Source organism: Pteropus alecto, unplaced genomic scaffold, assembly GCF_000325575.1.
Source record: "Pteropus alecto unplaced genomic scaffold, ASM32557v1 scaffold170, whole genome shotgun sequence".
Lineage (NCBI taxonomy): Eukaryota > Metazoa > Chordata > Mammalia > Chiroptera > Pteropodidae > Pteropus > Pteropus alecto.
In genome coordinates, this window is record NW_006429634.1 from 1,729,416 (window position 1) to 1,742,470 (window position 13,055).

At 44.7% G+C, this 13,055-nt stretch overlaps 1 long non-coding RNA gene across 2 annotated transcripts in view; it reads right to left on the reverse strand.

Moving 5' to 3' along the window:
- Nucleotides 1-2,361: 2,361 nt before the first annotated feature.
- LOC107196253 overlaps nucleotides 2,362-13,055 on the reverse strand; it is a 147,254-nt gene continuing 136,560 nt past the window's right edge. For both annotated transcript variants that reach the window (XR_001517658.2, XR_003047978.1), the window contains 2 exons: nucleotides 3,670-3,894; nucleotides 2,362-3,235 (listed from right to left, as the gene is read on the reverse strand). This is a non-coding gene — a long non-coding RNA (uncharacterized LOC107196253). The remainder of the gene's footprint in view (nucleotides 3,236-3,669; nucleotides 3,895-13,055) is intronic.

Consider the following 13,055-nt stretch of genomic DNA (forward strand, 5'->3'; position numbering starts at 1 on the left):
GAAGCCTGCCCTGACCACTCACTTTAAAATTGTTCCCTGAGATGCTCCATCTCCCGCACCCTACTTAATTTTTTCCATAGCACTTATCAACTTCTAAGACTATATAATGTATTATTTATTATGCTTATTGTTTTCTATCTTCTATTTTTAAAGAATATCCATGAGGACAAGGAATTGTGTCTTTTCGGTTCACTCTTGATTCTCCTGGGTCTAGAATAGTATCTGGCCATAATAGATGCTCAATAAATACTGGTTGACTAAACAAATGAATGAATGATTCCTCTTTACCTTTGCTTCTCATCCCTTCACTCTCTTCCTCAGCAACAATCACTACACACACACACACCCACACCCCCACACACACACACACACACACACACACACCCCCCTCCTACCCTTTTCTCTCTTCTTCTCTACCTATACCCCAGGCCTGCCACTAAGATCAATAAGGACAGTTTAGGCTAAACTTAGAATATTCAGTAATAATACTGTCAAGCCCTCCACTAAACACTCATATCTTATACATATAGTTGGGTTTACATGCATAAAAAACCTCTAGAAGGCTATACAAGAAACCGATACCACTAGGTATGCGCAGGGACCCGGATGGCTGGGGCACACAGACTTTTCACTCTCAATGCCTTTGTACTATTTGAATTTTGAATTATGTGAATATAATTAACTATTAAACATGTTTAATTAAAAATGAAATTGAAAAACTCACAAAACTCACATATTCCTCCACTCTTGTCCTCAATATCATCTTAATACAAATTTTTCTGGATGAAGGTCACAAAATGCTATCAGCCCTGGATTAGGATGGTGAGATAGGGTGACAGTTCTCCTTTTCTCTAGTTCCCACATTTTCTTAAATGAGATTGTTACTTTTATAATGAAATATTTGAAAAAGTTTCCATCAAGCAGAAGGATATGAATTAATGCAAATTTCTCTACATACATAAAACATTGAGACTTTGTTTCATTTCATGAATCCCTTTACCTTGAATTTTGTTTACTCCCATTTGGATTTTACGTTTTACAGATTTCAGAATAAGTCTTATAAGATGGTGCCAGGGTCTCGAGGTGCAAATGAAGGACACAGACAATGCTTTCAAGGAGGTTGTATCCGGTGAGGATGTCCATAAGCAAGCAAGTCTCATTGCCTGAGGGACACACATAAAATATGACAGCTGTGATGAATGGGTGGATTATATGTGATTTTCTTTTTTCTTTGGGACTTTCAGATTGTTCCAAATTTTCTGCCCTGAGATGTATAATTGAACTTACATATTCCCCTTACTAGACATGTGGGTTATTAGTAAGTGACCGTCTCTAGGTTGTGATCTTCCTAAATGTGGAGTCCCTATTTAATTCATCTTTGTCTTCTCTGCCTCTAGCCTGGCACCTTGTAACAGTGGCTGCTCCTTAAATAGGTAATGAATGAATGAACAAATACCTATTTCTTAGCATCCGGTGAGGAAATGCAAGATATACCCCAACACCAGACCCAAACAGACAACACCACGCACTCATTCACCATCTGTTTAACTCTAGCATCATTCATGGGTTTGCTCTGTTCTGGGCAAAGAAAAGGAGGCCAGAGCTACCCAAGTGTGGATATAGAAAGGCATCTAAGAAAGGGCATGTGCGGCCTAGCCAGTGGCCCAGGCTCTAATGGACTTGGACACCACGCGGTTAATGCTGGCTCCATACTTGGAGGTCTTCGTAACCTTCACTAATTATCTTTTTGTCTCTTTCTGAGAATTTACCTCAAGGAAATAATTGTATGAAGATTAAACTAGAACCATGGTCATTCATGCTGTTGAAAATAGAGAAAAGTTGAAAACAACTTAAACATGGAACCATATGCAATTAGGTAAATAAATGATGGTCTATCTTTATAATTAAGTACAGTGTTCTTATATTACAATGGCTGCAGACTCATGTAATTGACGGCAAAAAAAGAGAAATTCTTTGAGCTGTAGCCACTTGGCTTTATTCTCTTATACGAAATGACTCAGCACCCTCATTTTTTTTTTTTGTAAATTACTTCACATTTGGCCTCAGTTTTCCCTTCTGTAATTAAAGGTATTATGAATCAAAAAAAAAAAAAAAGCTTGTTGATATAGACAAGCTGTTCATGATAACACATTAAATGACAATGAGTGTTACCAAAGACCATATGTGGTATTGCGACGTTGCAGTTGCATGTGATACCATACGCCTAGAAATGGATCTGCAAGGCTCTTCAACAGAGTCTGAGTGATTGTCTTCGGGGTAAGTTGGGTCGGAGGCTGGTTTTCTTTTATTTGTCTATATTTCTAATGTTTTTTATCATAAGCACGTGCTGTTTTACAATAATGAAAATGACAACCAAAGTTACTTTTAATTCAAGAAAGAAAATAACAACTGCCCTGGATGAGGATAGACACTAAAAGGCTAGAGCAAGAGTTGTGGGGTAGAGCCAGGTAGAACGCTGAGAGAAGGCTGGCCTCCTCTAAAGTTACCTTCTCCCAGGGGTGGAGGCCTGCTCCAGGCTCCTCCACATTTACAAAGACCACACTTTCTCTCACACATCAGCCACAGCACATCTGCCACGTACTGGGGCCCCACCAGGAGAGGCAGAGTTGCCACTGTGTGAGTTGCACCTGGGACAGGGCGAGGGAGGGGAGAAAGGGACCAAGAAGCTGACGGAGGACACACTGACCAGGCCGGGTAGCATCTGTCAGCATGGACCCCGTTCACAAATGAAACAAGCACGACAGGAACTTGGCAACTTCTGAGAAACAGTAATGTCTAGGGTACTTTAGTCTAAAATGACCCAGTTTTAGGTAAGACAGTTAAATCCAGAACTTGGAGGGAGAAAATGTTAACATTTTCTCATAGAGAAGGTTAACCAGAATTCCCACAGCTGAAGAAGGAATAGCATGATGAAAGGTAGATATAAGATCTTCAAAGTCTCAAGAATGGCATCCAGGTAAGGTAGAATCCAATGTGGGAGGGAAGGTCTCTTCTCACAGTATCTGTTGGCAAAACTAGTTGTAACTCAACAGAGAATTTTCTCAGGGTTACTCTGAAAGCATTTAGACTCATGCTGCTTCTTTGGCTTCTTTGGCCTTTGTTCCAGCTTTTGCAATTGCAAAGTGAGAAAGACCTGCTGTGTGTCCTGCATTTGGTGGGTCCTGGATAGACAGCTCAGGAGCTGCTGTGGGTGGCTCTCGGTCATTGCTGGTATCTGCAAACAGGGAAAGCGCTTATCACGATGGGACTCTACCATTCTCCTGCTTTCATCATGTCAATAATGGACAGAAATGAGACAAAGAGATGGAGTGGGCAATGGGTGGGACATAACAAGCTTGGGGAGGGAGGCAGTGCAGGAGGTTAATAAGGGTGGCGGGGCCAATAAAATAGCAGGAAGAAGGACAGATCCTGGAATGGAATGGCATGGTCAGAGATGAAAAGAATTCAGAAAGCAGGGGCAGAAGGCATGAGCAGAGAGGTGAGGCCAGCTTGGGCTAAAGTGCTCACATTCCTCGCCTTGCCTTGTCACCTTCTGCTTTGCCATCTGCCTCCCATTCTTCTGGCCCAGCAGAGGTCATCCCAGCCCCACCTCCCAAACCCTACCTACCGCTAACCTTCCTCTAAGTCCTACCAGAGAAACAGACTTACCTCCACCGTTCTTGGGCCTGCATGCCTCCAGCTCCAGCTGTCCTCGGGGCTCCTGTCGCAATCCCTCAGGCGTCGGTTTCCTTGGCCTCTGGCACGGTATTGCAATCTGTACTTTCAGAATCTCCTTTCTTCCCATTCTTCAGGAAGGTGTCAGGATGTTTTGTCCCTCGACTGGACAAGATCCAGCAGGAGTGGGCAATGCAGGGCCAAATCCGAGACACCAGACTGAGGGACAGGAAGGGGAAACACGGGACAGTCCTGGGTGATCTGGACCATCTGGTCACCTCGTTCTAGTTTTATGAGTGGACATTTAGACAAGGAGATCGAACTGGATCAGAATTCTAAATTTAGTATATAGTAGAGTCACCGGGTTACTTATTTGGGACCCAAGACTTTTTGTCACCACTGATCTTCACAGATCTATCTACCAAAGACATAAACACCAGACAGTTTCATACACTTTAAAAATGTATGAACACTAACCGTAATCAACAACCTGCTCCACTTAAATTGGCCTCCATGAAGCACATCCGGCAGTGCCCTACATCGAGGCTCCCTCCAGAATGAGTGTGCCCCCTTGCTAACAAACACCTCTTCTAAGCTGGTGCTCGCCTGCAGTAGTGGACGAGACATGATGCCAACCAGCAGAGTTTAGGCCCAAATCCAGCATGTGCCAGGAGCCTGCCTTCTGCTTTATGGCCACAAGACTGTTTGCCAAGCCAAGCTAGATGAACATCTTACAAACGTAACCATTTCCTGTGGCCACGAGTATGACCGAAATGTAAGAATCCATCACTGGCAGCCCCAAATCCTAAAGCACATACTCTATACAAGGTTTTCCAACTTTAGCCTACATCAGAATCATCTGGAGGCCTTGTTAAAACACAGATTTTCAGGTTACATCCCAGGGTTTCTGACTCAGTATGTCTGGGTTAGAGGCTGAGAATGTATATTTCTGACAAGTTCCCAGGTGCTGCTGCTACCTCCGGCATGGGGACTACACTTTGGGGACCCACTGGTCTACACTGAGAGAAGTCAATAGTGTTATATTAAGGAACCATCACCATCATGAAATGATTCACTTTCACTTAGCACACTCTAACCTCACCCAAAGCAGAGGCACAGAAAAGGCTGCAACACAAAGACGACTAATTGTTGATAAATGTAGTCATCGTAAGAAATTAAAAGAAAAAGAATTGCCTTTGAGTTTATCTAATCTAATGCCCTCATTTATTACAATATTACTAAGTTTAGAGAGGTTAAGTGACTTGTTCAGAGAAACAATGAAATGCAGATAACCAATAGCAGAACCCAAACTAGAAACCCCAGCAGCACTATTTAAAATCACAAATATGGACTTTTAGAAATCCAACTTTTGCTATCACCTCTGGGATCACAGAAGTCAAGAGTTTCTGCAATCAGTGAATTTAGGCTTTTTCTTCCCATTCTTCATGCCAAAGCACTCATTCCCTATGTTCATTTCTTAGTAAAACTATGATGAAAGCAGTTCCTGGTTCTCCACGCTCAACTATGTTTCCACTGCCTGCAATTCAGAACTGGTTTTCTCATAGAAATCCCATTACACGTGTGTAGGGCCTTGGGATAACTGCTCCCATGAGGTACAACCTTGCTGAACCCCAGCGATGACAGCACACAGAATCTAACCACCATGAAAAAAAATGTTGCCTTAAAATCTCACTCTGAGTTTCCATTCAGACCCTTGCTCTTCCTGGTCCCTCTGTCCCAGTTTTCTCATGTCAGATTCCTTGTGTCACTCAAGTCTTAGCTGGTGTGTTTTCTCCTCAAGAGGCTCTTCTGAGCACCTAATACAAGCAGACCTCACTCCTACTACCTGACAGTGACTCTCTATCCCCTCACACTCCCCTATTTTCTTTATAGCCCCTAGCACTGTCTGAAACACTCTGTCCATCATTTACTTGCTTATTACCTACCACCTGATACTAGGATAGGAATTCCAAGAGGGCAGAGACTTGGCTTGTCTGCTTCACCACTGTAACCTCAGCACCTAGAAGAGTGCCTGGTGTACAGCGGCTTCTCCATTCATATCTGTTACTCTCTATCCCCTATTTTCTTTATAGCCCCTAGCACTGTCTGAAACACTCTGTCCATCATTTACTTGCTTATTACCTACCACCTGATACTAGGATAGGAATTCCAAGAGGGCAGAGACTTGGCTTGTCTGCTTCACCACTGTAACCTCAGCACCTAGAAGAGTGCCTGGTGTACAGCGGCTTCTCCATTCATATCTGTTAAATGAACAAATAAATGTACCAAGGAATGAAAGAACCTAAGACACTGGGAATAGCTTCTTTTAACGTGGCTCCCAAAGTTGCAGTTTGAGACTTTCTTTCCAGTTTCTCTCCCTTTCAATAGTAGGAGTTGGACTCCTGTGCTTCCCCAGGATGTGAAAGAGAAAATATGCTTTAGGCTGATGTTCTCAGTGACTGGAGAGAGAAGACAGGACGTTCCAGGGATTGCGGGTGGTACTGAATCACTTCCCGGCTCTCGCCCTTTCACATAGAAAAGATGCTGGTGAGAGCTCTACCTGGACATAGGATGTGGGAGGCAATAAGGTGTAGAAGGATGATGCGATATTTTAGAGCCAAGAGATTTGGGTTCAAATCCTAGGCAAGTCATTTAAAGCTCTCTGAGCCCCAGTTTCCTCATCTGTAAAATGGGAGGCGGTGAAAATACCCAAGACACAGTGTACTTGTGAGGATCGAGGAAGTTAGGATATATGAAAACTCCTGGTAAACAGTGAAAGAGAGTAAAAAATGATTAGTAAGACCATGTAGACTCTGGAGGGATCCAAGTGAGTGAAATGTCTCAGAGTGCGCACCTTTGCCCAGACCTGCTCTGCTGCCTCTCTTAGTTCTATCCAGTATCCCCAAACCCGAAGTCGCTGCATGGAAGCCCCCAGCCCAACAACAACAGCCCTGGAGTGCTATCACTGGCCACTCGGGGGCCTGGCGGAGCTGCCAGCAGCATCGCAGCCAGTGGCCACAGTCACAGGCGGTGCGGCCAGGAGGAAGCCCGGGAGAAGACCAGTGTGGGAAGCCGCAAAGGAACATGGAGAAACTGTCAGTGGAACTGAACCAGGGCAAGTGGTAGAAAACAAGCTGAGACTACTCAACTTCTGGTCAAAATTCTTTGGATAACCCGGAGTCCTAGATATGAGAACTTTAGAGAAGCCAAGTTTCCCTCTTATCACCAGACCCTAGCTTCTTATCACCAAGCCCAGGTCCTTGGGACTGTGGGGAGGTCTACACACCTTCCCTTCCCCCAGGTCTCCTTTACCAACTCTGGATTAACCAGTGGGCTACATTAACCAGTTTCCCATCAACCAGATTTTAATGCTTCAGGCAAAGAGGCTCTCAGCCATAAGGTGCCCTCACATTACAGTACCCCAGGTCATTCCCAAACTATTTCCACTCTTCCTTAAGTGATAACCTCCATGACAAACTGTCTGCAAAGAGTAACTTCTTACCCCTTCGCTCAACCTTCAATTCACTCGGCAGCTAACTACATACAACAGGGCACACAGTCTTCACGCAACTGTGCACCACATCCTTGGGAAGACAAGCACCACCGCTAGTTCCTGCCCTCAAACAGCATGTGCTCTGGTTGGGGGCACAGAATTCATCACCACCACCATGAACTGCCATATTCACTGCAGAAAAAAAAAAAAAAAAAAAGTGGATGGGAAATGAAGGCATCTTTCTTGATTAGGTTATCTTCAGTGGCCGAATTCTCTTCCAGTTCCGAAATGCTGTATTGATTGGGGCATCTGGAGCATCGGCAAGTTATTTGATTTCTAGCAGTGTTATGATGTGACTGCTGATGGTGGTTGCTTGAATCAGGAAAGTTCAGGGAGGCGTCATGCATCGAGGGACTTAAAGAACAGAAGGATTTCAACATGTAGAAAGGGTGAGACAGGGCGCTCCAGGAAGGGGAAGTGAGTGAGGCAAAGGGCTGAAGGGTGTATGTAACCAGGGCAAAGCCAGGATGTGGGGCATGGAAGGGATAAAAGCTTGCTGGGTTTGGGCGCCTGTGAACTCTCCAAGGTGAATTACCCAAAAGCTACAGGTCTCCACCTGCTATCCTCAGCTCTGGGTTGACACCAGCCTATAAATGATGAATGTGTGAGTATGCTCAGGGGGTGATTCAGGTGAATGCCTGTACTAAAGATCGCTGGCTTTCAGGGGATGAGGAGAGAGAGGTGCCAGAGAGGAAGGGGGACCATGGAGCCTTATTCAGCCTGTCCACCCACTGGGCCTATGCCCAAGGCCACCTATTGCCTCTGAGAGGGTGAAGACAGACCTGCCTTGGCCTCTCCTTCACCCTCTGCCCCTCCCCGACCTGCGTTCAGGGCTGGGGTGGAGAGGAACAGCAGGACTCTGTTACTCTAGGCAAATCTTGACAGACAGGTTGGGACCTGCACACAGGGCCACCCAGTTGTGTGGGGCAGGTGCTGGGGGAGGGGCATCAGTTAGCCAGAAACAGGTGTGAAGGGTCCATGATCTCTGGTTTGGGGCCGGGCAAGGGTGGCCATGGAGCATCCCACTGAAGAGAGAACAGCCTCACTTCTCCTTCTGCTCAGGTTCGCCTCACCCTATCCCACCCACTGAACTTCTCTACTCATTCACCCCCTGAGCCTCTGTACAGACCGATCCCTTCGTCTGGGGTGCCCTTCACAGCTTCCTCTCGGCATATCCTCAGTGCATTTCCAAAACTCACCTTCTCCATGAAGTCCCTGACTCTTTTGTTAATATCAATCTTTTCCTCCCCTGGGCTCCCAAAGTACACTGTTCTCACGGCACTCTTCACATACGAAAATTACCCATGGCTCTGTCTCCCCCCCTAGACCATAAAGCCCTCAGATTACAGTCTGCATCAGGGGTCACAGATTCGAGTGACGATGGTCATATAAATGTGGCAGGTCATATAAATGTGGAAAGCAGCTCATTTATGGGACCTAGATGGTTGCTGTCTTGGTGTTAGCCAGACAATTAGAAGTCTCAGGATCCGTGATGCATCAGAGGGACTGAACTTAACGAAAGAGGAAAATACCACCATGTGGGACTGTGGGCCAGCATTACCCAAACTTCACATTTCTGGGGAGAAGCCAGGTATCAGCATTCTCATATGAAATCACCCCATCTTTATGTGTCAGCAGCAAATTCAAATTTAAGACACCATGTTGTAAGCCAAATAAAATGCATCTGCAGGCCAGATCGGCTCAAATGCCCCCCCATTTGCAGCCTCTAGCAGGATACCTGGCACATTGTAGATACCCAATGCTTGTTCATTGAAGAGCAAATGAATTAATGAAGAAAGGAATAGAAAAGAGGAGCAGATGGGTGGAAGAAGGGAAACAGGATGGATGCCCAAGTGTCATGAGCCAAGTGATGGATCCGGCAGCTCAAGGTGACCCCACCGCCAAACTGTCAGTGTGAACATCATCGTGGTCTTGCTTACTGGCTGAGGTGAGATGAAAGACGTGAGGTCTGTGAACTCAAAGTCAGCAACCAGCTTCTCAGAAGGCACTAAGGTAAGAAGCTCTCACTGCAGCTAAAACACAGATGCTGGTTGCACACACTCATGTGAACATGGTGTGTGAAAGCTAGAGGCTCAGCTTTCTTTTCCCCTGTGTGGAACCCCAATGAGGTTGCACACACTCAATGAGGTTCACCTTTTGCCACATGTTACAGACAATGTTTAGGGAGGAAAGAAGGGACAGTTTTGCAATTTGGAGGGTGCAGGGGGCAAGAAAGGAGTCGTCCAGCCAAAATTCCCTGTCTCTAGCCAGAAACTTCCACTCTGCTGCCTTGTCGACCACTCTAAAGCTTTGGGGAGGGCATGAGTGAGCCTGGCGGGGACCCATGGCCTCCAGGAACACTATCAAGAGGGAGTGGTATGCAAGCAGCCCATGCGGAATGCCTGGGGTTGCAAAAGAAAAGTTATTTCAGGTTCAACTGAGTTATAATTTATTTTTTCTAACTGATCATTACTGCTGCCGGCTCTATAAATAACCACCTAGGGAGTCTGCTTTTCTGCTCCCAAATCCTCAAAAAGCATTGCCAGGTTCTCTGTGGTTTCTGGACTGCCAAGCACACAGCACATTTCTTTTCTGTGCAGCCCTTCAGGGAATCCTTCTGCAGTGCATGCCAGGGAATCTGCTGAGTTCTTCCCAGCTCAGTCCTCCCCTTCCTGAACCAATTCCTCTCCTCCAAACAGGCCACCCAGCCCTCCTCCCCCACTCTACAAGAGGCCTCGCTCCCTGGACACAGGTGGTTCCCAGGCCAAGGTTCCGGCTTCTCTCTGTTTACTCTGCTACAGCCCTACTCCAACCCTTCATGCTCAGAAGACAAGAGCTATTTGTAGTACAGAAATCCAGCTGCAGCTTCATTCGAGCTTGAGCCCAGGAGGAAAAGAGGGTTAGCCTGATAGTATTGCCAGCAAAGTATCAAGGGTCATACGGCCCCAGGAAAGATGGCTGTGGTTTGCATGAAATCAATGTAAATTATTTAAAGAAGTATATATTCAAGCACGACTCAGCTTAATCAAGTACAAAAAAGAAGAGGCATGTTCTCGATGGTATTCAGAAAGATAGACGTATGTTTAGGTCCTTTCTAAATGACATAGAGTTTTCTCTTTTAATAGAGGAACTGGGAAGAAACTGACATTCAGGAAGATCCACCAGGTACCAAGCACTGTGTTGGGCCCTTTAGGTGCACTGTTTTGTTTCATCTTCACAGCATGATGCCTCTGAGGCAGGCATTTTAATGCCCATTTTGTAGATGAGGGATCCAAGAAATGGGACTTGCTTCAAAGTGATGCAGAAAGGAAGGCAAGAGTAAGATTCAAGCCCAAGTTCATCAAACTCCAAAGCCCAAGTTCTTTTACTGCCACACCTACTGCCTCTCTAGCTAGAAGACCAGGATTTAAAGACATGTTTATTTTTCTATTTTTCAAATTGAAATGCAGTTCAGAAAGCAAGGACAATTTAGACACTTAACCACAAGTCATTAACAGCCATATTTGAACCCTTTGGAAATAACCTCTCTGGTCAGTTGTCAAATCTTGAGTGCTCTCTCTTTCACCATTTATTAGGGAAATGACCATAAGGGCTACGGTCATTTATAGTGCTTTAATCGTCTAAAAATAAAGTCTTGTATATTTTTGGACAGTTTTAAAAACGATAATTACTAATATTAACAAAACGACTTAAAATGTTAGTTTTCACAGTTATTCAACCCTCCAAGGCAGGTTGGGTGACCCTCCACACACTTCCGTGGCACGCTGTACTCACCCTGCTGGCAGTACCTGCAATACCACATCGGAACGGCCTGTTTCCTCATCTGTCTCCCCTTCTAGACCAGGGATCCCCAAAGTTTTCTGTCATGTGCCTTAGCAGTAAACATTTAAATATACCCACATATGTGTATATTTGTTTCTTATATTCGTTTCTTTACAAATCACATTCAGACTCTGTCATTCATAAAAATAAAAAGAATGATATTTATGTGTGTCTATTTATCTACTTATCTAGTCGTGTATCTTATATTCTTCCTACCTTACAGTGGATCATTTCTCTTTCCACGGCCTCCAACATGCAGTTCTCACTGTGAAGACCACTGCTCTAGGCCATGTGTTCTTCATCCTTCATTTATTCGTTCCCCTCCCCGCATCTCCAGCACCACCTACTCTGTGCAGGGACCATACTAGGCGCTGGGGATACCATAGTGAACAAGAAGACAAGGATTGTGTTTCCATGGAGCTTATAATCCAGTGGGTGAAACAGTGTCAGATAATGTCAGATAGTGATAACTGCCACAAAGAAAATAAAACAAGGTGATGTGACAAAAAGTGAAGGAGAATGACTGTGGAAGTGAGAGGAAGCCACACTGAATGCGGAGCTCAGTGGAGGACTCTGAGATGCATGATAAGGAGAATGAGTGTTCTGGGCAGAGAGAATGTCAAGGGCAAAGGTCCTGAGGCAGGAAAGAAGGCCAGCGTGGCTGGACTGTAATGAGTTGGTAGTAGGAGAGACTGGAGAAGTTTAGAAGCTCGGGCTGGGGAGTCCTTGTCAGAGATGACTCCTAGCCCTAATGACCAGAGGACCTTGCAGATTAAAAGGTATATAAAGGACAAAAAGAGTAAATACATGAAATATCAACATCACTTAGAAGAAAGTCCAGCACACAGCTGACATTAACAAATGACAGTCCTCGGTGTCTGTTTACTTGTGTGTTATTCCCCATGGCAAGGAAGTTCTAAACCAGCTGGGTGTGGCCAGTCTTCCACTTTGCTGATCCAGAGTAGCTGTCACCATGCCCAGCCTCTTGGAAGAACTCAATGAAAATATGGTAAATGAATGAGTTTAAAAATGAGTAAAGGCTACAGAAAAATCAGGGTTTGGCTGAATATAAAAGATAGATTTTTTTTAACCAAATTTTTTCTAATTATAAAAGTAACGTTATGTATATTCTGGAAGTCTTTGATATTTTAAACAAAAATAGGATCGTATTCATCATACCACTTAGTACATATTTTCCACTTCGCATGTCTATTATAAGAGACAGTGGCGCACACAGGTTAAGAATGTGGGCTCTAGATAGACCACCTAGGTATGCATCCCACCTCCACCTGGCCACCTATATTGTCTTGCTAGTTACCAGTCCTCTTCATGGCTCAGTTGCTTTATCTGCAAAATTGCCAAAATAACAGGCCTACCTCCTTGTCATATTGCGAGGATACTTAATTGAGTTAATTCATATAAAATGCCTAAGAAATGCTTCGGAGTGGCGCACTGACTTAATCGATCCCCTCTTGTTGGAGACTTGACCTCTTCTCAGGTTTTATTACAAGCATCACCACTAGCAATATCCTTATAGCTAAACCCTTGCTACACAAACACGATTATTTCCTTAAGATGAAGCTCTAGAAACGGCATTGCCAACTCAAAGGATATAAAGATTTTAAGGCTTATAACACATTTTGCCAAATAGTCCTCAAAAAACAAGTGTGGGCCCATTCCTCAAATCTTCATCTACACTGAGTACCAGTCTTTGAGAAAATCTCTGCCAATGTGTTAGGGGAAAGAACAGCATCTCCTTGTTTTAGTTTGCCTTTCTTCAATTACCAAAGATGTTGAACAGATTTTCGTTTGTATTGCTTCTCTTGTGAATTGCCTGTTCATGTTTAAAAAGGAAGTCCGTTTTTGTAATTAGAGGCAGCAGAGTAGGCGGCTCCAAGCGAACACCTACTGCGGGGACGGGTCAAGCAGGCCAGTGGTCACACATCACGGAACTGGGCACCTCTTTCCCGTGTGAAAAACTGAACTAGGCGAGTTCTAAGGTCCT